Source organism: Odocoileus virginianus, chromosome 19, assembly GCF_023699985.2.
Source record: "Odocoileus virginianus isolate 20LAN1187 ecotype Illinois chromosome 19, Ovbor_1.2, whole genome shotgun sequence".
Taxonomy (NCBI): Eukaryota; Metazoa; Chordata; class Mammalia; order Artiodactyla; family Cervidae; genus Odocoileus; species Odocoileus virginianus.
In genome coordinates, this window is record NC_069692.1 from 48,365,668 (window position 1) to 48,388,100 (window position 22,433).

The following is a 22,433-nucleotide window of genomic DNA, read 5'->3' on the forward strand; positions in this document are numbered from 1 at the left end:
TAAACAAAATAATAATAATGCCCAAATGAGCTCATGACTTCTAAGGTAAAAATTAATATAAACATAACCAGAATAGCTTGTGGTCTAGCATGTGAACGGTCTGATAGTCACCACTCAATTCTGACAAGTAAAAAGCTGATAGAACTGAAAAACCAGCAACTCTTCTTAGATCCATCAGGGCAAACCACAGGGTCTCCCCAACTCTCACCCAAACTGGAGCTAGGAGAATACAGGGAATCGTGACTCATGAGAGTTGAAACCAGCACGAGGGAGTGCTGGAGCCCAGGACAGGCTACCCCGAAGTATGCCTCAATGACATGCTGATTATTCTAAATCAACGCTGCATGAGAAACAGCAGTGGGGGTGAGGTGGGAGAGAATAAAAATCCTAAACACTCTGACCCTCCACTGTCCACCGGAAAGCAGGAAATGAATCTCCATGTGGACAGATCCTCCCTAACTGGGAGGAGAGAAAGCGGCATCAACACACTTTGATACCTGGGGAAGGGAAACACCCACCCTCAGTGCCCTTGGCCATCCTGTCCCACCTACGATGGGAAAACCAGAGGCACTTGTGCAGTGCACAGCCCAGGGATGCAGCCTCACCAAAAGACGAGACCTAATCAGTCTCCTGAACACTGCCCCGCCCCCCAAAAACCCCCCTTGTTACCACAGGCCCACTGACTGGGGTGCCTTTGCCAGTACATCACATTACACTCAGCCTCAGAGAAAACGAGGCATACAAAGAGGCAAAAAACACAGTCTGAAAAGACAGACTAAGCATCAGACCCCGATTCAGATACAGCAGGGATGTAGGAATTATCAGACTGAATTTAAAACAACTACATTTACTACGCTAAGGGCTCTAATAGAAAAAGTAGATGGCATGCAAAGAACAGACAGGTAATGTAAGCAGACAAATGGAAATTTTAAGAACCAAAAAATGGCACAGATTGAAAACATGTAACAGAAATAAAGAATGCCTTTACTGGGCTTAGCAGCAGCAGACTAAACATGGCTGAAGAAAGGATCTCTGAGCATAAGTGTGCATCAAAAGAAATTTCCACTGTGCAAAAGACTGGGTTGGGGGTGGAGAAACATCATCTAAGCGGGACAACTACAAAAGACGCAATTTGCACATCCTGGGAGTTACCAGAGGGAAAAGAGAGAGAAAAGGGGGACAGGGGAAATAGCTGAAGCTATACAGACAGAGAATTTCCCCCAAATTAATGCTGGATATCAAGGCACAGATCCAGGAAGGTCAGGGAACACCAAGCAAGACATATGCTAAAAACAGCTATGCTGAGGCATATCATTTTCAAAGCACATAAAATCAAGGATAAAGAAAAACTCCTGAAAGAAGCCAGAGGGGGACAAACAAAACCTTACCCAAAGAAAAACAAAGATAAGAATTACATCTAACTTCTCCTTAGGAACCATGCAAGCAAGAAAGACACCCAACTCAAATATCAAATATTTAAATTGTTGAAAGAAAAAACCCCATAAATTTATAATTCTTTATCCTGTGAAATTATCCTTGAAAAGTAAAGACTTTCTCAGAGAAACAAGGGTTGAGGGAATCTGTTGCCAGCAGACTTTCCGTGCAAGAAATGATAGAATTCTCTAGAATGAAGGGAAATGATGTAGATCAGAAACTCAGATCTACATAAAGAAAGGGAGAAAATCAGAGGATGAACAAGAGAGGATAAGATGGGATAGTTATTACAACAGTGCCTTGTGAACTGTAAAAATAAAAACACAATGTAAACATCTGAGATTTAAATGGTACAATTATAACTCGACTCTCCCTACTCCTTCCCAGCTAGTATCTCAGAAGCTGGCGGCTTAACTGATCATCCTGTCACCAGGTGCTCGGCGGGACACAGGATCACCAGACATGCTGCAGTGGCGCTACACTAACGGCAGCCTCCTTTACCAGATCCCACACACTGCTTCAAGATTTCCTTCATAGGCAGACTGTGAGCTCTCTAGAAATTACACCAACTTATTACTAACTCATGGGAAACCTAGAGGTTTGCATCCTGTCACTGTTTGCATTAAGATGATACATTAAGTCTACAGCGGAGACAGAAATTCAGTAATTCAGTATTAGAAACCATTCACTCAGTTCTCAAACACAGATGTGGTGTTTCTCTATTTAAAGTTCTTGGTTTTAACAAAGTAAAATACCCACTAATAAAATGAAATCACTGTTAGCAAAGAACAGAACTGATATTCTACAGATACTTTCAGAATGATACCTTATATATTATTAGCAAGATAACATTATCTGATATTTAATATGTCAAATTCATGTTAAAGTATTCTATAATCTGCTAAGAAATCCAACCAAAGATACAGTTTCACATTACCAGAACCAACACAACCACAACTAACAACTGGTATTTATTAAGTTCACATGCAGTAAACCCATATTCTAATTTTTTTACTTTTACTAGTTAGCGATAAAATCTTAGAGTCACCTTTACATGTAAGGGTTTGGCGACTGCTCTTCAGGACAAAACACAGTGATCGAAGCTGCCTTCTTGCCACAAAGTTACTAACATCACCCCAGCCCCTACTGCAAACACTGCTACAATTACTTCCCTTAGGCTCCACACCCACCTGCCAACCCAACCTGGCCTGTTTCTTTTTCTCCTAGAGGATAGAAATCCTCTCTCTTTGGCACCTGGCTGTGGCTACTTCAGAATAACACAATGCTTGTCTTTCAACACTTCATTTCCAAGCTTTATGTCTTCTTTTTAAACCAGAGAAAAGGTAGATAACCCCAATCTCCTATCTCACAGTTCTGCCAGAGAAATGTGGGACTTTCAGTTTAGTGTCACTACACCGGGAGGGATGGGAGGAAAAACTTTCAAGGCAACTAAACACATTGTACAAGTTAACAGGTATTTTACCAACAAACGAAGAAAGATTATTGGGTATGAAAAATTACTGCTCCAGTTCCAAAGGGAGAGACCAAAACGAAAGCTGCAAAGGACTCCCAGCAGGTCCGGGGAACCGACAGAAAAGACTGCCTGCCCTGCCGCACGTGCATGCTCCCTGTGTGTTCCAGGTCCCCATGACCTGTAACCCCTCACCACCAGCAGAGCGGCAGGTCAGGAGCCCCGGCATCGCTACCAGACTACCTCATCACACTCGGTCCCCAGGTGCTTATGTCCTTACCAGCCTCGGGCAAATAAAAACCTAACATGGGTCCTAAATACCTCGTCTCTACAGAACTCCTGGGTGGATGTAGGTATGGCTGGGTGTCCCTAAGGCCTCGTGACACATTTCCATATAGCTTACCAGTAGTGCACCAGAATCTCAGTGCAGGAAAACTCCTTTTAAAGTGGCAAAGCCCCTGTACATATTCTAAGATTATTAAAAGACAACTTAGTTTAGCTGTTAGCATATTAACTAACCCTCTTAGAACTGCAAATTAGTTTAGCTGTTAGCATATTAACTAACCCTCTTAGAACTGCAAATTTATTAATGATTCATTCACTAGCATCTCGTCAACACAACAGCTATAGATACTACTTTTTTAAAGTATCTTCTATAGTTTGGCTAAACACTTTCCAGTATTACAAAGGTGGTTTTAGCTTTTTCCCTTATTTTTTAAAAGACTTCCCCATGGTGGGTAATTAAAAGTTCAGTTCAGTCACTCAGCCTGTCCTACTCTGTCCTCTTTGCGACTCCAAGGACTATCCCATGGTAGGTAATTAAAAGTATCAGTTGGAGGGAAAAGGCATCCTGAATAGGAAGCTGTTTACATGCTCCCTGCAGGCTCCCTGGTCAGTTATGTGTTTAAGCACCTCTGAGGCCTTGGTCCATTCAACACTCACTCTAGGCAGTCAAGTGACATGACAGGGAGCTGTCTGCACCCCAAGCCAGGCCGACAGCCTGCAGCGCAGCCCGCTCCAGTCTGAAGTCCCAGTGCCCATCCTCCCACAGCTCCCTCCACTCCCCAGAACCACCGTGTCCACTCCCCACACAGCCTCCCCACCAGCCCATCACAAAGAGGGCCATTTCTACCTCATCATTTTCCACAGTAAATTCGGACTCTACCAACAGTCATTTGCTGGGTAATTAGGCCTCAGCACAGGTGCTCAGCAGCGTCGGAGGCAATGACATTCTAGTCTGCACTGTGGGGACGTGTGGAAAAGGTGCAGAGCAGAGAAACTAATAAACAGCCACGAAGGAAGCAGCAGACAGTGTTAGGTGCCACTGCTGCTGCTCAGCCACTGGCCCCAAGGACTCAGCACGCCAGGCCTCCCTGTACTTCACCATCTCCCCAGCTTGCTCAAACTCGTCCATTCAGCCAGTGATGCCATCCAACCAACTCATCCTGTCATCCCCTCCTCCTCCCGCCTTCAATCTTTCCCAGCATCACGGTCTTTTCCAAGGAGTCAGTTCTTCACACCAGGTGGCCAAAGTATTGGAGTTTCAGCTTTAGCATCAGTCCTTTCAATGAATATTCAGGACTGATTTCCTTTAGGATGGATCTCCTTGCTGTCCAAGGGACTCTCAAGGGTCTTCTCCAGTATTACACTTCAAAAGCATTAATTCTTCAGCACTCAGCTCAGGTTCAACTCTCACATCAGTAAATGACTACTGGAAAAATCATAACGCTGACTAGATGGACCTTTGTTGAAAAAGTGATTTCTCTGCTTTTTAATACAGAGTCTAGGTTTGTCATAGCTTTTCTTCCAAGGAGCAAGTGTCTTTTAATTTTGAGGCTGCAGTCACCAGCCATGGTGATTTTCAAGCCCAAGAAAATAAAATCTGCCACTGTTTTCACTTTTCCCCATCTATCTGCCATGAGTGATAGGACCAGATATCATGATCTTTATTTTTGAATGTTGAGTTTTACGCCAGTTTTTCACTCTCTTCTTTCACCCTTATCAAGAGGCTCTTTAGCTCCTCTTTGCTTTCTGCCATTACAGTGGTATCATCTGCATATCTGAGGTTGTTGATATTTGTACTGGCAATCTTGATTACAGTTTGTGAGTCATCCAGCCTGTCATTTCACATGATGTACTCTGCATGTAAGTCAGATAAACAGGGGGACAATATAAAGCACTGATGTACTCCTTTCACAATTTGGAACCAATCTGTTGTTCCACATCCAGTTCTAACTGTTGCTTCTTGACCTGCATACAAGTTTCTTAAGAAACAGGTAAAGTGGTCTTGTATTCCCAGCTCTTTAAGAATATTCCACAGTTTGTTGTGATCTACATAGTCAAAGGCTTTAGCGTCGTCAATGAAGCAAAATTAGATGTTTTTCTGGAATTCCCTTGCGTAAATGTCACAGGGTAAGTTAAAACAGGGCATCACAGTCAAGAATGACCAGGGGCCTCTGAATACTCTCTATTAGGTGCTCAGGGTAAGCCTGTGTCTAAGGTGCTGTTTACAGTAAACTCTTAACGACTGGAAGGCAGCACCCAGGAGAAGATGTGGGAACACATCCCAGGCAGTGGAAGGTGGCAATAGGCCGTTCTGGGGACACAGCAAGGGGGTAGCTGAGGCAGAGTGAGGACGGGAGGGGAGATCAGATGTGAGATGTGTGTGGGGCCCTCACACCAGGGCCCTGTCCCGAGGAGCTGATACCATTCTGTGCGCAACGAGAAGACACGGGACATGATCCCATTTATGTTCAAAAAGACGGCTTGGAGGGAAAAGGAGGGCACCCAGAGGGAAAGGGGGGCCCCCAGAGGGAAAGGGAGGGCCCCCAGAGGGAAAGGGAGGGCCCCCGGAGGGAAAGGGAAGGGCCCCCGGAGGGAAAGGGAGGGCCCCGGAGGGAAAGGGAGGGCCCCGGAGGGAAAGGGAAGGGCCCCTGGAGGGAAAGGGAAGGGCCCCGGAGGGAAAGGGAAGGGCCCCCGGAGGGAAAGGGAAGGGCCCCGGAGGGAAAGGGAGGGCCCCGGAGGGAAGGGGGGCCCCGGAGGGAAGGGGGGCCCCCGGAGGGAAAGGGGGGGCCCCCGGAGAAAAGGGAGGGCCCCGGGGGGAAAGGGGGGCCCCCGGAGGGAAAGGGGGGCCCCCGGAGGGAAAGGGGGACCCCCGGAGGGAAAGGGGGGCCCCGGAGGGAAGGGGGGCCCCCGGAGGGAAAGGGGGGGTCCCCAGAGGGAAAGGGAGGGAACCCAGAGGGAAAGGGAAGGGCCCCCGGAGGGAAAGGGAAGGGCCCCCGGAGGGAAAGGGAAGGGGCCCCGGAGGGAAAGGGAGAACCCCCGGAGGGAAAGGGGGTGCACTCGGAGGCTACTGCAGCAGCCTGGGGACAGAGCACGGAGGCCCCATGTGGGGTGGGAAAAGCGAGGCTGGATAGAGGCAGCCACTGGGATTCACTGGTGGAAGCAAGTGTCGAAGGAGCAGGGAGCACTGGAGCAGTTGCCTTAAGCAACTCAGTGAGCCTACTAGTAAGGCAGCATCCTGACACGGGGGGAGCAGCAGGCAGAGGAGCCACACCTCTGGTACACAGCTGTGACAAGGGGGCCAGTGAACAGAGAATACCGGTCAAGCCCAGATGCGGAGCTAGGAGGCTGTCTGCACACGGGACAGTAAAAGCTGTGGGGCATGCAGAGAGAACGGAGGAGGGCCAGGAGGTACCTGGGGACTCACTTCTCGGGATCTGGGAGATGAGCTGGAGCCAACAGAGGCTACTGAGAGAGAACAGGAAAGAAGCGAGGCTAAAACCTGGAGAAAGAGGCTCGTGGACACCAAGACGAGCATGTGGTCAGGAAGAGCAAGTGGTCCTCTGTACAGAAAACTGGTGAGAACACAGCATGCAGAAAAATCCACGGGACTTGGCAACATGGAGGTACCTGGCGACCTCGATCCGGGGAGACCATCAGGAGAGAGGTGCAAGCGGAAACTGGGGTCGAATGCAGTGAGGAGGAGCTCTCAAACAGGAAAGTAGTAAGAAGGCTCAAAGAGGACCCTTTCAAAAAAAAAAAAAGTGGTAGCTGGAGGTGATCATAGTTGGAGATAATAAGATACCGTAGAGAGGAAAAACCGAGGAAACCGGGTGGGGGACGAGGTGGCAGGACCCTGGGAAGGAAAGCGTTCCTGCAGAAGCTGCAGGTCTCGGTCCAAAGAGCAGCCTTCCCGCGGGAGAGGAGGGCGGGCTGGGCCATCCTCAGTCCACAGGAAACAGAAACACAACTGAAGCAGGACACGGAGTCTGTTTACAGGGGCGAGAACACGTGAAATTAAGTCTGGAAAATCAACGCGAACACGCCAGACAGGAGGGAAGCACAGTTGGACGGTGAGGTGACATCAAGGCCCACGTGAGACCTGCATCACGAGCAGATGCAAGAGCAGGCGGCAGGCAGAGGCTGCTCAGCGGAAGGCGTGGGTCAGGGCGGCCGGCCAGGGTCAGGCCCCAAGGGCCAGGCTGAGCGGGGCACGCAGCACGCGGACAGCCCAGGACCGAGCAGCTGAATCAGGGCACGCCATGCAGCTTTCCATCTTGGGGCCCATCTTCGGAAATGGTCTTCCCTTTGCACCTGGCTTTCCCCGATCAAATCCTTGTGCGACTGTGGACTGCACATAATGAGAGCCGTTTTCCAACTACATTATCTGCATGGAATCCTTTCATATTATGGGGGCTCAACTGCAGTGACCAGAGAGTGAAGATTTTTCCATAAGAACCGCCTACATGCAATGGCTAATATGAAAGGCAAAAAAAAAATAATAAAACCTACCAGAAAAGCAGGATGAAGGGAAAGCGGCATGAAAAGATCAAGTGACTCTAAAGCAGATGGGCCAGACACACACACACATACATCTTCCCCCTTCCCTCCCTCCCAGGAAGACTTGAGGATCGCATGGGTCAGGAAAAGGGAAGGACAGAAGCTAAGGGACTTGCACAATGAGCCTCACGCCCCTGCTTGTAGGGTCTGACTAGTTCCAGGGAAGCAAAGAGCAGAGGGCAGGCTTGGGCAGACACCCCCAGCAGAGACAGAAGGTTTCCTCCTCTCTTCCCCCTCTGCTCTCATCCTTCTCCAGACCATAAGCTCCCAGTGGGTACTTGCTTGTTTCTGATGTCATCTTTACACCCCCAGTGCTAGAACAGGGTTCATCGCATAAGAGATAGTTAATAAATATGTAATGCACTTAGACGGAGAAGGCAATAGTAACCTGCTCCAGTACTCTTGTGCCTGGAAAATCCCATGGAGGGAGGAGCCTGGTACCAGGCTCCAGTCCAAGGGATTTCGAAGAGTCAGACACGACTGAGCGACTTCGCTTTCACTTTTCACTTTCATGCATTGAAGAAGGAAATGGCAACCCACTCCACTGTTATTGCCTGGAGAATCCCAGGCAAGAATCCCTGGGATTCTCCAGGCACAGGGGAGCCTGGTGGGCCGCCGTCTATGGGGTCGCACAGAGTCAGACAGGACTGAAGTGACTTAGCAGCAATGCACTTAGAACACCTGTGCAGAGAGACAGAGAAGGACTGACAGTCCTGGAGAGAGCCAGCACAGACAGAACCTAAGGCCTTGTCCCTGGAGGCTGACAGAAACGACCTCTCTCGGGTAGACTGGCCCCTGACCTGTGCGGCTGCCAGAATGAGAACAAGGCCATATCAAGACGATCAGTTTCCCAAGAGCAAATCACAACACATTTGACTAGACTGTAAGCTCTAAAGGACAGGGATTTTTGTCTGCGTTGTTCACTGCTGACCCCAAGACCCTACACCCGTGTCTGTTACAGAGCAGGCACTCCTTACGCATCTGCTGAATAATTTGGGTCTATCTTCAAGACTGGGCAGGTAAGTGGCCCATCCAAATACGCGTACAAACTCTTTTAGCTACCATTTTAAATTTTAATCATAAGCACAGGGTCTTTCTGACTCCAAAGTCTATGTTCTTTTCAGGGTACCATGCTGCTATTACTTAGCAGAGATGGAATGCTGAATCATTCCAGAAACACTCATATTAGAAACTGTGGCCCTAAGACACAAGCAACTCGCTATCTCCTGATGGGTATTAGCAGTTGTTTTAGTTAATCCATAGCAGACGTTCGGTAGAAGACAGTAACTCCCTATCAGTGACCTCCTTTTTAGAAAGACCTGCTTGATCACTGTGGGACTCTAGGTAAATTTCACTCTCTGAATCTTTTGTTTCTCCTAGTGTAATGACTGCAGCTTCTGTGAGAATTATCCAGCACCCATATAACGCTGCACTTAGCAGACACTCAGCTAACCCCAACCTTTCTCCCTCCTTCTCCCTCCACTTTCAGCTGTAAGAATAACAGGCTGAGAGGCCCCAGTTAAGAGCAAACACCCTGAAGGCAGGAAGTTCAGACTCAGACCTCAGCTTGGCTACTCAACAGCTGTGACCAGGAATAAATAGGTCACCAGAGGTGCATCTCCAGGCTCGCAGCAGTAAGCAAACACCCTGAAGGCAGGAGTTCAGACTCAGACCTCAGCTTGGCTACTCAACAGCTGTGACCAAGAATAGGTCACCAGAGGTGCGTCTCCAGGCTCGCAGCAGTAAATGAGGACAGGAAGGGTGTGGCACTCACAGAGCTGCTGTGAGGACTATGAAATAAAATAACGCGTGCTGAAGGCTCAGAACAACGACCTGCAGAGTTAAGCGCCTGCAAGCACGGACCATTTCTATTACCCGCAATTGCCCATCAAATCTAACTGTCGATCCTTCCATTTGGCTGCAACATTCTTAAGCACAGGCTTTAATAGAGGAAGGCTAGCTTTCATCAAAGCATTTATTGAGGAAATATTTCTCTTATTTCCTATTTAAGGAAATTTTAATTTACTGTGAGGGACTGTAACACATACATGCTCCTACTGACCAGACTTTTCCTCTCTTTCATTAACTAGGAAATGAAAGCTCTGCACATAAAGTAACTGGATTTCTTCCCTATTTATTGCCTCGGCTGCAATAAAGGTTTAAACGATTGCAAAAACATTTTAGAAATTTCATGAAGAAAGAAAAAGTTTCCAATTTACTGTAAGCCAATAACTGAACCTGAAATCTGGTTTTATGCCTCAATTTACACACTGTTTTTCATCCCAGTTACTTTAACAATGAGTAAGAATTAAGAAGCCATTACAGCTTTGGCTGGTTCCTTTTTCTTCTAGGACTGAGGGTCTTTTAGCATATAGTTATTTAACAAACAAAATAAGGTTACTATCTATCATCTTGCTACTGCTTTCTGTAAGACATAATTCTTATTCCAGTTGCTCAACTCTTTCTTTTTTAAACTAGGTAAAACAGTAAGACAAGCACAAACCATCTTGGCTGAAAGAACTTTCATGCAGTACTCAAAGTTGTTTCAAGCTGATTAAATTATTTACTCTTTTAAAGGTAACCTCTCAACTGCCAGGACATTCTGGACAGTTAATTAGCACCAACCAACAAAAATACTAGTTTCCATACACATACCAGATTCTTCTTTTTAAGTGACACCACTAAGTTTTGGTGAAAAACATTAAGCAACTATAACTATCATGTGATACTGAAGAGAACATAAAGTGGTACAATCACTTTGGAAAACTCTTTGGCACAAAGACTAAAGCTGAACATATACATACCCTTGGACCCAACATTTCCCCTTTGGTATATACCCAATAAGCTATGTCTATTTTTATGAAAAGGAATGCACAAGAATGTTCACAGCAGCTTCATTCATCCAAGTCCTAAACTAAAAACTACTCATGTCACCCAACCATCAGCAGAATGGAAAGCCTAAGTCTGGCACACGGACAACAGAATAATTCCTAGCAAGAAGAAAAGAACGCACAACAACAACGATGACTCTCACAGACACCACGATAAGTAATAAACTATAGCAAAGCAGGACCGTATGAGGCCTTCCTGAGACAGACCCCCTCCCATGTTCCCTGCCTGCTTCTTGGGCATGGAAAAGTTGAAGTCTCCCAGGCCTTCCCTGAGTCACAAAAGCCCCACTTGGGAACTGATAATTGAAAAGATGCATTAACTACTTGATGACCATGAGCACGTAGCCCCCAGACTTACTAGAGTCTGAAGCTCGATGATGTTAACCCCTGTGACACCACCCCGTTATCTCACCATCAATTAACCCGAAAACTGTGCATAAGCTGAGCACAGATCACAGATCCGCAACCACCCTCCTTCACCTGGCCTTTAAAAGTGCTTCCCTGAAGCCCATCAGGAGTTCAGGGCTCTTGCCCCTGGACTCCTTCCTTGGGGCTTGCAATAAATGCCGCACTTTCCTTCACCACACCCTGAGTCGTTTTAACTGCATGTGGGCAAGTGGACCCAAGTTTGGTTGGGCAACAAAACCAGATTTGGAAAAAGTAAACACTATCTGATTTCATTTACATGAAATTCAAAAGTAAGCAAAACTTATATGAAATGAGAGAAACCTGTGCAATGACTGCCTTCAGAAGGGGCTGGGTGAGAGGGCCGGGAGACTGCAGAGATGCCACAGGGGTCTGCATGTGATCTGCCCACTGGCTGCACAGCAGACAGACTTGCAAACACTCACTAGCTATAAACCTAAGATCTCTATGTAATAATTCAATAAAAAGATTAAGAAATTAAAAACCTAACTTCTAAAATGAAACCTATAATTGCTTAAGCAATTATAAAATATCACTTTCAGATAGATATATACTCAATATAACTTCAAAAGTTTTTTCTCAAATTCTGTTAAATTGCCCCTTTAAGAAACTGGACATCTTGAAAAAGATGGGGAGAGAGTGCTGACAACAATTCCAGGCTTCCCTGGAATGATGCTCTGTGACACTGGGCTGAACTGAGGACAGGATGGACAAATTAAACTGACATTCTCTGAGAATTAAATTCAGCAGCTAGTAATCATGCCCTTAGAACATGCATTGTGCTCAGTCCTGTCTGACTCTGCGACCCCATGGGCTAGAGCCCGCCAGCCTCCTATATCCAGGGGATTCTCCAGGCAAGAACACTGGAGTGGGTTGCCATTTCCTCCTCCAGGGATCTTCCTGACCCAGGAATCAAACCCCCGTCTCCTGCATTGGCAGGTGGATTCTTTAGTACTACTTTGGCCACCTGATGCAAAGAGCTAACTAACTGGGAAAGACCGTGATGCTGGGAAAGAATGAGGGCAGGAGGAAAAGGGGAGGACAGAGGATGAGATGGTTGGATGGCATCACTGCAATGGACATGAGTTTGAGGAAGTTCTAGGCCTGGTGATGGACAGGGAAGCCTGGCAAGCTGCAGTCCTGCTGCTGCTAAGTCGCTTTAGTCGTGTCCGACTCCATACAACCCCATAGACGGCAGCCCACCAGGCTCTCCCGTCCCTGGGATTCTCCAGATAAGAACACTGGAGTGGGTTGCCATTTCCTTCTCCAGTGCTTGAAAGTGAAAAGTGAAAGGGAAGTCGCTCAGTCGTGTCCGACTCTTAGCGACCCCATGGGCCGCAACCTACTAGGCTCCTCCATCCATGGGGTTTTCCAGGCAAGAGTGCTGGAGTGGGGTGCCATCGCCTTCTCTGAGCTGCAGTCCATGGGGTGGCAAAGAGTCAGAGATGACTGAGGGGCTGACCACCACCACCACCACCACCACAGAACTTAATCACTCCCTTAAGCTACAGTAACTGCCTGTATTCATTAGCTCACCTGTGACCGTTCAGCCTATTTAAAATGAAAAGGAATCTGGAGATTTAAATGCTATTTAAGGATTCTTCCATAGTGGTGAACAGAAGGCTTCTAAATAATGCTTATTTATAAGAAAGGAAACTCACTCTGTATAATTAAGTTGAAAATAACAAAACAAAACACAAATAGCTGCTAGATTGTCCTAGGTGGAAACTCTCTCACGGGCTCAAAATTATCTTAAAAAATATAAAACTTCTTCCAATTTTTCTCTGGTCTCTGGACCAAGATATATTATACTTTTCACCATTAAATCCACAGTTTTTTCTCCTTTCCTCCTCTTTACAAAGCCTCAGACCAATCATGACTATTTCTATACATTTTACTATATAGAAACGTGATATGAAAATCTATAAATATCTAGCAATAAATCCAATATATATTGCTTGTTTTTGATAAATTACTATTTGGTGTGTATTTTAGCTCAAGTTCCCTTAGTCAAAGTAAGATACTCCTAAAATCAGTTATGTTTCTACTCACATTGTAACAGTCAGTTCCCCATCACATCCTATCACTTCAAATATACGATGAAATATTAAATCTGAAACCCTAAAGATTAGTCAGGCCCAGTACTGAACTACACTTCTTTGTGGAGAGAAACCAAACAGAGCCCGGTGGGAGGAACACAGATCATCGAGGCTGCTGACCCCAGTCCACCGGCTGAACAGGGCCACGCCTTCCCAAACCATCTCGCACAGAGGCACGCGACGGCCAGCTCAGCAGGACGCATCTTTCTTACAGGCAGAGTTTAGTCTTAAGGAACAGTGTACATTTTTTGAAAGATCAAAGGCAGAAGGAGACAGTTGGATGGCATCACCAATGCAGTGGACATGGACGTGGGCAAACCCTGGGAGATGGTGAGGGACAGGGAGGCCTGCCGTGCCGAGGACGGGGCAGCAGAGTCAGACGAGACTCGGCAACTGAACAACAGCAACAACAGTGTATACGGTGCCCTGGCTCAAAACCTTAAGAGACATTAATACTGTTCTGATGCCGCTTCCACACGTTGTTCCAGTAAAACCTGCACCACAAACACTCCCATCAGCAGTCAACTCAGCCCTCAGTTCATCCGGATACTAACACTTTCACCTAACACTTTATCAGGATAAAGAGTTCTCACTATTTACCACCTGGCTCTAAGCAACTCTTCTACATTTTTTTATATTTTCAAGTCATTTTATGCTTACAGTCAAGAACAATAGAGGGAGAGTAAGAAACTACATTAAAATTTTCAAAATGTATTGAAATAAAAAACTCAAAATCATATTCCATACGATTCTGGTTGATAGTACACAGACCTGAACTAGACAATATTCTCTGAATGAAATACATGTGAACACAGAACATATTTGGTTTGTATACACTGACTCCCGATTTAAAATATCTCCCTAATTAATGGCTGCTTCTGGTTCTTCTTACTCTTGCATCATCGAAACATGGAACTTAAAAAAAAATTCTGACAACTCATAATTTTGTTGATGACAGAATGACTATTTCTTTGCTATGTAACTGCAACAACAACAAAAACATATTGAGAGAAAAGAACAAGGTATCTAATATGGGTGAATCTCAAAGCCATTATGCCAAGTGAAAGCAGCCATCCACAGAACTGACGCTGTAACATACCATTAATATGCGCGTCCAGAGCAGGCAAACTCACAGACAGAAAGATCAGCGGTTGCCATGGGGTGACTGCTAATGCCTATGGGCTTTCTTTTGAGGGAGATGAAAATGTTCTAAAATGACACTGGTGATGATTGTACAACTCTAAAAATACACTCAAAACCTCTGGACCGTACATGTTAATGGGTGAACTTTACAATACGTGAATTGTATCGCAATAAAGCTGTTATTTAAAAAATCACATGGTAGAAAATTTACCAACTGGAAAATATTAGCATGGTTTTCCCACAAACTGGGATAAAAAGACTACTATGATTATATTGGTAAACATCCCACTGCAGTCTGAGGATGCCAACACCCCCGGGACAGTTCTCCATGACTGTAGATCCGTGTCCTGCAGCCCAGCTCCTCCTCCTCCTCTGAAAGAAGGTTAGGAAAACAGGAAAGAGGAAAGACGACTGAGGGAAGCAGGTCTGAAATAGACTCGGCCTCAGAATCCCACTCCCACCGCCAAGACTATGCTCTGGACGCCAAGTCCTAAAAGGAGCGTCTATTATAACCTCCCCATTGCTTTGCTTGCAAATACAAAAGGGATAATGTGACAGCCACAGCAATAGACTTTCATTGTAAATGTGATCTGCATGTACCCTCCCCAATTTTAATGTACCAGCATACGTAAAAATGGGCTTCCCAGGTGGCTCAGTAGTAAAGAATCCACCTGCCAATGGAGGAGACATGGGTTCAATCCCTGTGTTGGGAAGATCCCCTGGCAAAGGAAATGGCAACCCACTCCAGTACTCTTGCCTGGGAAATCCCAGGGACAGAGGAACCTGGTGGACTACATGTGGTCGCAAAAGAATCGGACATGACTTAGCAACTAAACAACAACAATACTTAAAAACAGGATTTAGCGGGTGTGTGTGTATGAACTAAACAACAACAACACTTAAAAACAGGATTTAGCGGGTGTGTGTGTGTGAACTAAACAACAACAATACTTAAAAACAGGATTTAGTGGGTGTGTGTGGGTATGTGTGTGGGTGTGAGCTAAACAACAACAATACTTAAAAACAGGATTTATCGGGGGTGGTGTGTGTGTGTGTGTGTGTGTGTGTGTCTCTCTCAAGCAGCATGGACGCGGTCTAGCCAGATGTGAAGAATAAAGAAGCCCCTGCTGCACTGCTCTCGAGCAGCATGGACGGGTGTGTGTGTGTCTCGAGCAGCATCATGGGTGTGTGTGTGTGTGTGTGTGTGTGTGGTCTAGCCAGATCAGCACTGGCTATTCAGTGATGTGTGTGTGTGTGTGTGTGTGTGTGTGTGTGTGTGTGTGTGGTCTAGCCAGATCAGCACTGGCTATTCAGTTGAGGGAGGAGGGAGATAGATTTTTTCCAACTAAGATAAACAGTAAAGTGCAGAGAGTGCAGAGTTCTAAATTCTAACCCACAATATCATCTTGCTTTGCTGTCACTAGTAACAACTTTTTCTATAAAATGACAGGTACGGAGAGTAGACAGTCCACATCTGAGAAACTACATGTAACATGTGGAGTGACCACCGCATACCCCTATGACCTATATTAAAACACCCTTTTCCATTAAAAAGCACCAGGGTTCCCGAGTAAAGTGGACACAGGTCTGGGGCAGGCAATGTATAAGAGGAGCTTAAAACAACTATCAACCCAAATCTCAAGGAAAGTACCATACGACTAGAGCTGTATCCCAGAAAAGACACAGGGACCAACTGGAAGAGGTTTCCCATCAAAAGTTAACAACTGCAATGGACAGAAACATACTACTTGGCCTGACCAAAAAGTTCATTCAGATTTGTCCATAAGATGTTACGAAAAAACCCAAATGACCTTTCTGGGTAACCCAATAAATATGTTTAAATTCATGAATATACTGTGAGGAGCACCAACCCCCCCCGCCACCCATTGCAACCCTAACTGGACACAACCAGAGGGTGCTAATGAGTCAAACCAGTAAATTAAAGGGAAAAATTAAGTCGCCTCTCCTATATGAATTACCAGCTAATCAAAACTACCCACATGTGTAAGAAATGCCAAAGATAAAGGACTGGCAGAGGATGGAGGCTGATCAGCAAAACTCACACTGTGGGAGGAAAAAGACCCTATTTCTCCCACACATAAAATCACAAGAAAAACAGAGGTGAACTTAAATATATCAACCTGATCTGCAGTTTGAGGCAAACTAACAAACTTGGGGGAAAAAAACAGCACATGATGCATACCTGGAAAGATGAATCCTTTATAGGATATTTGATAAGAATAAGGAATCACTGGGTTTCAAGGCAGTCACACGATGATGGTTCATCCCAGATGCTCTGCTTCTCCCCCTTTACAAACACCCCCCCTCAACTACACAGCCCAGCAGGAGGGGCCCTGAGGCTGGCCCCACCCCAGCTGGGCACCTGAACAGACCCCTATCTGCTCTCAGTGCGGCGTTCTGCGCCTCGGGCCCCTGATATTGACTCCAGAGATCAGAAGAGCAGCAGAAATCACTTCGGGGGAAAAGTGGACTTTCCCCAGATGCTTTCAAATCAGTTATGAAGAAAGGACAGCCTCCCCGTCTATCCATCAGCAAGAAAAAAAAGGGGCCCTGGATCAGTCTCCACTCAGAAGAGTGACAGAAGTTTGGCTCTGACAGACCACACCTCCTGCTGCACTCCACCTCCATCGGGTCTGTGTGCTAACACAGCACGTGGGGCCACCCTGGGTCTCCTGAGTCTCAGTGACGGGGTGGAGGGTGTCTCACACAGCACGTTAGAACCCCTGCTTCTGGGATGATTACTAACACCCATCTATTCACTGGAGGGAGAGATGGAACTGGGAGGATCTGTTACAGTCAATGCATCAGACAAATATCTGAAAGAGAGATCTGTCCAAATTCCTTGTAAAATAAACAGATGCATGTTCATCATTAAAATCAAACGACTAAGATGTTAAACTCTTTACCAGTGCAATAAGTTTAAAGTCTAATGATCAGTTTAAATATCTTTTAGGAAACAAAATGCATTTGGCATTGTAATGTCACTTTAAGCTTTTAGCTAACATAAACCTCAAACGCAGCACAAACAGCACACTAAGACTTTATTAGAAAAATTCTATATACGAAATGATTCTCAGAGGAAGGAGGAATTTCTGCTTTAGTACTGTATCCCTGGTACTGTGTATACAGTGATTGCCTAATAAATACTTGCTTAGTGAATAAATGGCTTCCCTTGGTGGCTCAAATGGTAAAGCGTCTGCCCACAATGCAGGAGACCTGGGTTCGATCCCTGGGTCAGGAAGATCCCTTGGAGAAGGAAATGGGAACCCACTCCAGTACTCTTGCCTACAGAATCCCATGGACAGAGGAGCCTAGTAGGCTACACTCCACGGGGTTGCAAAGAGTCGGACACGACTGAGCGACTTCCCTTTCTTTCTCTTTAGTGAATAAATGCATGAGTCTGAGATAAGAGCCCCGTGGCGTTTGACAAGGCTAACTGTTAAAAGCACAGTAAAATGTACTAAAACTGAAACGTCTTAAATCGTCCTCCCTCAGGAAGCAGACAACAATGCTCTCCAGCCAGCAGGCTACGGCTCAGCTCCACTGTCCGGGGCTGGTCCACGGGTAAGCGCCTCCCCGCCCTCCTCCTCCTGCACCCAGGGCGCAGCTTACTAAACCAGTGCTCACAGCAGTGTACTTCCTGGGCTGAACCAAGCTATCCAGGGCTCAACAGGAAACTTCAGGTTCTCTCGATACAGTTTCTGCTGTGTGAGCCCCTCCCTGTCTTCAGTTTACTCCAGGTAAACTGAACTGGGTGTTACTGCCAAACTATGCCCCCCAGTGTCAACCGCCTCCTCGTGCGCCTCTGTCTTCCTGCATCCAGGGCTCCCTGACATCTTCAAAGCTCCTGCCAAAGGTGAGCACCTCCATGAAGACTCTCTTCATAACCCCATGCACCCTCCCACTTCCCTGTCTCCGCCCTCTCCAGCTGCCCTGTATCAGCCTATGCTAAAGTGATTTTTCATACAGCCTCTTTTAATCACATGCTCTTTCTGAATTTTAAGGTTCTGGAAGGTACGCTCTGTCTCCATCATTTTTATGTTGCTTCCAAACCTTCAGGAGCAGCCTAAAAGTTGCCACACTCAATCCAAATATTTCCTCCCAGAAATCTTTTGATGTATCTCTCCTTTAGACAAGGAACAGTCAGAACATTTAATCTACTCAAAGGCAACCAAACTATCTGGCCAAATTCCTCTTAAGGTCACTTTTATCGGCCTTACACTTAAATCACACAGAATACCCCAGCAGCTGACACAGCAACACCCACTGGTTCTACAGCGCACTTCACGCCGTCGAGAGAGGAGGGCTGCGTGCTGCTGGGCGTTCAGAAGTCAGGTCGTGTACTCGGAGCTGCACTCAGGTGAACTGAGGCCACGGATGGAAGACACAGGGGGAAGACTCTAACAACACCCAAGTACAGCTGTGCAGTCCCTGAATCGCAGAGGAAACACGTCCAGAATGAAAGGCCGGGGGAGTCCCAGCATGGAGGCTGCACAGCGGTCTCACTGACGCTCTTCATTCTCGGCTTCGCATGTCTGCAGCACATGAAGGGATGTGACGCTTTAAAGACGTTTTAGCTCAGCACATGAACTCCAGGGATGTCCACACCCACTGGTCAGTGATGAAACTTGCCGTCGTGATCCATACACACCAGCTTTTCTGGATACTTCTGGAGCAGGGCCTCAAGACTGCTTACCATGGCTATCAGAAAAGACAGTGCCTATTTCTACAAATTCACAGCTAAGAATGTGAAATGCAGCAGTAGCTAATAACACGGGCAGGATGGCAGCAGGAGGCTGCAAGCCCAGGCACGAGGCCTCGGAAACACAGTGGGCAGCCCTCTGTAGGAGGCGGCAAAGCAGAGAGAACCACGCAACTCACCGGGCCAGAGCCGTCTCTGCTGCATGTAGCTGGGAATGCATCAGGAACAGAGCTCAGATGCCAGCTCGTGACGGGTGGGAGGTCACCACCCGGTGGACAAGCGGACTCCCCGAACCCGCCGGGGGCCTCTGGAGTTTTTGTGTGTTCAGAAAAAATTCTTTAAAAAGCAAGTAATTACTAAGGAAAGCATGAGTTAATATATCCAGGGCACTCTAAGTTTAACACAAGTGCAAGTCCTTCCCCACCAGTTTATTCTTTTTTGGGGAGTGGGAGGTGGGTAGGAGGCGTAATAGGAAAATAAAAGGGTAAAAAATGATACATCAAACTTTTATGTTTAGAAATCTGATGAAGGAAACACAACATGAAGCTTTAATCCTTCTGAGCGATCTGTTACGGTGTTACCAACGGCTGGTGGGGAGAAGCCATGGAGAGCACTAGAACCCTAGTTTTCAGTTCTTTGGGGTATGTACCCAGAAGTGCAACTGCTAGATCAAATGGTAATTCCATGTTTCTTTGAAGAATTACCACACTGCTTTTCACTATGGCCACACTATTTTGCATTCCCACCAACAGTGCACAGGGTTCCAATTTCTCCACATCCTCACCAACCACTTGCTATTTTCTGGCAATTTTTTTGATAGCAGTCATCCTAATGAGTGTGAGATATAAAGTACTTAAAGTACCCTTTTAAAATCCTATAAAATTTTTCAAAAGAACTGAAAGTAAAAACTAAAATGTTAAAAGTGGTGAGACTCTGGATAGTGAGATAACAGGTCTTCCTTTGTACTTTTTTTCTTGTATTTCCCACGGTTTTTATAACAAGGGGGAAGTGGCTATTGTAAAAATGAAGCGGATGTTGTTAGCACAACGATAGAAGATTTACGAGGCGGCGTGGCCTGGGTCACAGGACAGGTGCAGGCGTCAAGGCTGAGAGGAGAGCGAGGCTGGCAGGCTCAGAGGCCGCACCTGCCGGGCCTCCCTGGAGCGTGTGTGTAGACTGGGGAGGGCTGCCTGAGGCAACCCTCTGATGGGCGCCGGCGCCTGTGCTGCAGTCTGCAGGCGGCAGTGCCTGGCTACCTCCCAGTGTTTCCCAACGCTCAGGCCTCCGCTGAGCGCTGGCGAAGCGCGCATCTTTCTTCTTGGCACCCAGTCTTTCTGGCATAGCAATGCTCAGAAATGAATGCAGTAATCTAGACAAATAACTTTAAGTACCACAAGAGTGATACTCCAGAAAGGGAGTAACAACAAAGCTTACAGCTACAGGGCTAAATGCTGTCAGGGGCCCGAGAGCATGTATCTAATTCAATCTTCATTCTAACAACCTGTTCTATTTTTACCTCCAAAATGAAGGTGACTCTTTTTTCAATTTTAAAAATTTTTTAAAGGTTACTTTCTATTTACAATATTTATTACAAAATATGTTGCAACTATGTATGTTTGTTTACAATTTTGTTTGTAATATATTTTGTGTTGTACAATATACACCCTTGCGCCTGTCTTAACACCAAAAATCTCCACCTCCCACTCCCACCACCTACCTATACTGCCCCTCAGCCACTAATTTGTCCGCTCTACCCAAACTACAGATGATTCAAATCATATGGGAATTAGATGAAAAGATGCGTGATTTTAAAAAATAAACTTGACTCTGGGAACCTTAGAGTTAAGAAAATGGTGGTTTTGGTTTCAAATTATCTTATGTCTGCCTCCTACTTAATGGCACTATTATAAACTTTTTCTTTCATATTACTTCCTTCCAGCATCTGAGTAAAACTGCTAAGAAACAGATTTGTGTCTATACCTAAAAGCTGCCTTGATCTCACTCACTCTCCATCTAGGTGTGCACCAGACTGGCTTTCTTTCTTCCACTGAGACCAGTTTCATGGACCTGGAATTTGAATCAGTGATTCTCAAGTGAGGAGCAATTCTGTCCTCCAGGACATTCAGCAACATCTGAAGACATTTCTGATTGCCAGAACTGGCAGGATGCTGCCAGACTTCCTGCAGGACACAGATGTGCCTCCACCACACGATTCCTGGTGTTTAAGGCGATGCTTGCCACAGCATAGGGAGAAAAGATGCCTATGTAAATGTAGGTAGATTTACATATGAGGAAACTGAGGTTCAGAGTGATCAGATATTTAGTAAACAGCAGAGAATGGAAGTCAAGTCTTCTTACCAAGCCCAGGCTCTACCTTCTTTACCTTCTAGTAGTTTAATATTTTTCAAGACTTTTTAAAAGTCCATATCCTTTGACTTAGCAATTCCAGTTTTAAAAACTTATCCTAATAAGCTATCACACAGTTGTACACTGATTATGTGTGCAGGTTTTCATTATTCAAAAGAGATAAATTTTAAAATAAATCTTCCTATTAGTCAGAGGAGTGTTCCATTCCCACTCAACGGGTTACTAAAGAGAGAAAAGCATACACATCTTTATCAACAAGAAAGGATACTCAAGACATACTGTTATAGGACAGAGGAACAGAGTAGGTTACAAAATACATGCATAGTCTGATCCCATGTGGATACACACATTTCCATGGAAAACAATATGGAAGGATGAACATCAAAATGTTAGTGATAATTTTTCTAAGTGGTTATATCTGTGACGATATTACTTTTTCTTTTTGCTTATGCATTATTTTCTAACTTCTTAAAAGTAGACATGGTTTGAGGACTATGGGGAGGTAGAAGGGAGATGCTATTAAAAATCCATAAAGTTTCTATCTACCCTGTCTCTTGGTTAAAGAATGAAAATCTCTATAAAATTTACTGGACAGGAATATGATTTCTTTTGACTTAGGAGTAGCAGTAGTGATCTTTTCCTTTTCAGAGAGAAAAGATTTACTAAAAAAGAGAAACCTAATAGCTAAAGAAAGTTGCCAAAAGCAACTAACAATCTAGGCTCTAATAAAACCTGGAACACAGAAAAGCAGGACCAAAATGCTTTCTAAGCCTAATGCACAGTTATGCTGAATCTATTTTTTTAAAATCTACAAACAAAAGATTGTTATCAAACTGATCTCCAATACCAGGTTTTAAGCTGGAAATGAAATGATTTGTAGAAGATACAAAGAACCTTCCAATCCCACTTATAAAAATACACTGTTAAAGACATCTGCCATGCTTACTTATTACTACCTAGATCATATGTCTCCACTTCCACAAGAGCATTAACTACTGGAAATATCTGATTCTCAAATGTGCACAGATATCATGTGA

The 22,433-nt window shown here is 45.5% G+C and overlaps 1 protein-coding gene across 5 annotated transcripts in view; it reads right to left on the bottom strand.

The window, feature by feature from the left end:
• The window catches only part of SMAP1 (small ArfGAP 1), a 167,871-nt gene that overhangs the window by 41,643 nt on the left and 103,795 nt on the right, over window positions 1-22,433 (bottom strand). The gene's annotated exons all lie outside the window — the stretch shown is intronic.